Source organism: Carya illinoinensis, chromosome 16 (assembly GCF_018687715.1).
Source record: "Carya illinoinensis cultivar Pawnee chromosome 16, C.illinoinensisPawnee_v1, whole genome shotgun sequence".
In the NCBI taxonomy this organism is placed as follows: domain Eukaryota; kingdom Viridiplantae; phylum Streptophyta; class Magnoliopsida; order Fagales; family Juglandaceae; genus Carya; species Carya illinoinensis.
Window position 1 is genome coordinate 20,785,113 of NC_056767.1, and position 4,138 is coordinate 20,789,250.

General features: G+C 37.0%; 1 non-coding gene across 1 annotated transcript; it reads right to left on the bottom strand.

Annotated features, from left to right (window-relative positions):
* Nucleotides 1-3,260: 3,260 nt before the first annotated feature.
* On the bottom strand, nucleotides 3,261-3,368 carry LOC122299950. Its single transcript, XR_006239802.1, has one exon. It is a non-coding gene; the product is annotated as a small nucleolar RNA R71 (small nucleolar RNA).
* Between the last annotated feature and the right edge of the window lie 770 nt (nucleotides 3,369-4,138).

Sequence of the window (4,138 nt, forward strand, 5' to 3'; positions counted from 1 at the left end):
GAAGGGACAACCATCAAGCAATACTGGTTTTTAATTCACAGGTTTCATCTACCATATGGAAGATGAAGATATCACCTACAACAAAGATTTTTTTCTGAAGAGCTTGCAAGGAAGGTTTACCTACTTTGCTGAATTTGTGCAAGAGGAAAGTGATGGAGGAGCCTTTTCGTCCTATTTGCATTGGGAGCATGGAATCAATTACTCATGCAATATGGATCTATCCTACTTCCTAGGATATTTGAAGCCAATTTTCAATATAGTTACAGAAAGACTCTCACTCAGAGGTTTTATTTTTGGATGTGACTAAGAACTTATGTAGCTGTTCAGAGATAGAACTAACGGAGGAAATTGCAATGGTCTCTAAGGGGACTTGGTACAGAAAAAATATGTTGGTGTTCCAAAATGAATTTAAAGCTCCTAATATGATAGTGCAGCAGGCAAAGGAAGATCAATTGTGGATGAAGGAACCTCGAACCCAACAACAACAAAACACTAGCAACATAGTAGTTGACAGGTGGATCCCTCCCCTCCAGGACTTTTTCAAGATCAATTGGGATGCAACGAGGGATAAGGTTAATAGTCATGTGGGAATTGGCGTCTGATGAGTGTGCGAAAGTGCACTCTATATACCCTATTATTGGATTATCTGAAAAGTTGGAGAGTATATTAAGTGAGAAGTGTGGTCTATTGAGATATTTAATAAAATTCCATTTGTATGTACTTGGAAGTTTTTGAATCCCTTTCATCCTTTTTTTTCATATAACCCCAAAACCAAGCCACATTACAACCTTTTGTATTGACCATTCTGATCCTAAATAAGCTGTTGGAAAGATTGATGGAAGTCTCATTTGTTAGTGTTCCTATCATAAGATCAATGTTTGCTTGTTGCTTGTACATAATTGCCTAAGTTTCCATGAGAGTGTATATACACCCATTGTCAACTCCATAGAGAGAGCCCTTACATGAAACACTATTATACCCGTGAGTTATGGAGTCGAACCTTTTGCTTAAAATGTTCTTGATGTTGCATGTGTCAAGGTTAGTGGTACGATGGTTATGGCTTGGAGAACACACACACACTCTGTGGATTGCTATAGGTAGATTGATCTTGATGGGTTATTGGATTCCTTAGATTGTTTTGATATGTGAATCTGGAAAGTGTGACTTGATGGCCTTTATGTGTGATTTTCTTTGGTCTCTTTCGTTGTTTTGACATGAAAATTGCTAGAGACTAGCAAGGAGTAAGTTGGGGGGTGTGATGAGTGTGCGAAAGTGCACTCTATATACCCTATTATTGGACTAAAATCCTAAAATGTGAATAGAAATCATAGGAATTAATGTGTATTCTTAAATTGAATTTCTATTTACGTTGGGATACTCCTAAGCAGTTTTTTTATGTCTAATTTTAGAGTTTATAAAAGAGCAAGTCAAGCCCAGTCAAATTCAAAGGAGGACATTCATGGGGTTTGAGAGCAATTTGGAAGAGAAGAAAAAGAAAAAAATCACAAAATGAAACCACAAGAAGTCCAAGTACGAAATTCACTAGGAGATAGTCTGGATATACTTTAGTGTTTTGACTGTATCTTTTTAGTCATATATCGTATTGATGCGATTCTTGATGCGTTGGAAAGCTATCTTAAAGGGCTATAACTTTGTCTCTAATAAGGATTTCCAAATTCGAATTCCTGAAGGCTGTACATGGCTGCCAAGATAAGTCCTAAACTTTAGGCGATTTTTTTATGCGGAAATCAAGAGGACATTAGGGTTTCTTTCTTACCCTATATAAGTATATCATTAGCACGAAATGGAGGGGGGGAAGAGGCACAAGAGGTAGATCTGAAGAGAGGAGAAAATCACTTCCATGACCACCATTCGCTTCAGTTTTCTCTAGAGATTTTTGTTGTCCATTATATTTATGGGTAACTAAATTCTCAAGTAGGGTTAGGGATGAACTTGCACATTAGATGGTATTTCTAATTTATTGTTAATTCATGTATTTGATTTTCAATTGCTAAAACTCTTTTGTTTTATCATTCTTAATTCATCGTTGATGTTTTCTTTTCCGAATAATCATAGAATTTATTGTGTTTATGGATTCAGTCATGCTTTTTCTATTGAATGAATTAGTTCTTTGATTATGTTTGGATCAATTATTTATCTATATTGATTTAGTTTTTTGCTGCAATATCACTTCCTGAGTATATTGTCATCATTGGATTTTATCAATAGGGGTAGTAATTCACGTTTTTTAAAAGTGGTGAATGTTTTTTCAAAGGGTTACATTTGATTTAAGTCTGATTTATAAATTTATACCTTCCGATTAGGAATTGAGTTATCCAATGAATTAAGAATAATTAAAATACCAGATTTATGCAAGGGATTCCCGACCCTCTACTGTTTGTCAAATTTGAGTACTTTTTCTGTTAATCACTTTGCTTCACTTAAATTTACATTTAAAATTAATCTTTGTTCTCTATTACTTATTTAATATTTTTTCTTTAGTTTTTTTGTTCCTCTTGCTATTCTTTTAATTTGTCTCCCTGTGGAATCGACACCTCAAAGCTGTGCTACAACTACCGCGTTATTCTTTGGGCGTAATCAAATTTTGGCGCCGTTGCCGGGGAGACGGTAGAAGAATTGTGAGATAGTTTTTCTTTTCAACAGTTTGTAAAGGCAGTAACTTCGTTCCCTATTTTAGCTTGCTACATCTTTTTTTTATTTTCTTTTTCTTTTTATAGTTTTTTTTTAGTGTTGCATTTTTCTCTACCTTGCATGCACAGGTAGAGAGACGCCTTGGGTCGGTTTGCTTGTAGACCTGTGTTAGAATCAGAGTTTAATTTTTCTAATCATTTGTTTGATAATTCTTCTAATTTTGAGAAAATGAGTGAACACGAAGATCAATTCACTAGGACCCTTCAGGATTATCTCCACCCTACACGCATAGCCACACCATCATGCATCATGTTTCCAGCTAATATTCGCCAATTGGATTTTAAAACAGGGATGATACAGTTACTCCCTACTTTTCATGGCTTGGAAAATGAAAATCCATATGTGCACGATAGGGAGTTTGAGGAAGTAGTTGCGACTTTTCATAGTCAAAATGCAACTGATGACATTGTGAGACTTGAGTTCTTTCCTTTCTCTTTGAAGGATAGAGCTAAGAGTTGGCTATACTCATTGAGACCACGATCTATTGGGTCATGGAATGAGATGACTCAGGTCTTCTTTAATAAATACTTTCCCCAACATAAGACCAATGCTTTAAAAAGGCAAATCTCCACCTTTGTACAAAAGGGCAGTGAGACTTTGTATCAGTCTTGGGAGAGATTTAAGGAGCTATTGAGTATGTGTCCTCACCATGAGTATGAGAATTGGTGCTTAGTGAGCTATTTTTATGAGGGACTTACACCTAGAGAGCGTCAATTTGTGGAGATGATGTGTAATGGTGAGTTCTTACAGAAAGATCCTGATGAGGCCATAGAATACCTCAATGAGCTTGCTAAAAAAGCTCACACTTGGACTGGACCTAGTGCAACTGAGAGTACAAATAGGTCACGACCTGCAGGAAACCTAAATGGTGGTGGAATTTACCATCTCAGGGAAGAAGATAACCTAAAGGCTAAGGTTGAGATGCTCACTAGGGAGCTAGAGGCTTTGAAGACTAAGGACTTAAAGCCAACACACGTGGCTAATCATGCAGAGTCTTTTGGACGATGTTTTGTGTGTGGTGGGGTAGATCACCTTGCCCAAGAGTGTCCCACATTTGCTGAGATGAGAGGGATGTATGAGGAACAATGTAATGCCTTAGGTATGTACATGAAGCCTGTTGCACCTTTCTCTGATACCTACAATCCTGGGTGGCGTAATCACCCCAATTTTAGCTGGAAGTCTGAAAACCAACCGCCTGCACAACCCCCTAGATCATATCCTGCACCATATCAGGCACCTTCATCTTCTAGGAGTCCTTTAGAAGACACTTTGCATACTTTTATTGAGGCACATAGTAAAACTAATCAAAAGTTTGAATCTTTGATTATGCAGGTTGTTGAAGAAAATAAAGAGATAAAGAGTCATATATCCAAGATAATGAGCTCCTTGAGTGTGAATGAGCGTGGCAAGTTTCCTTCTCAAGCTC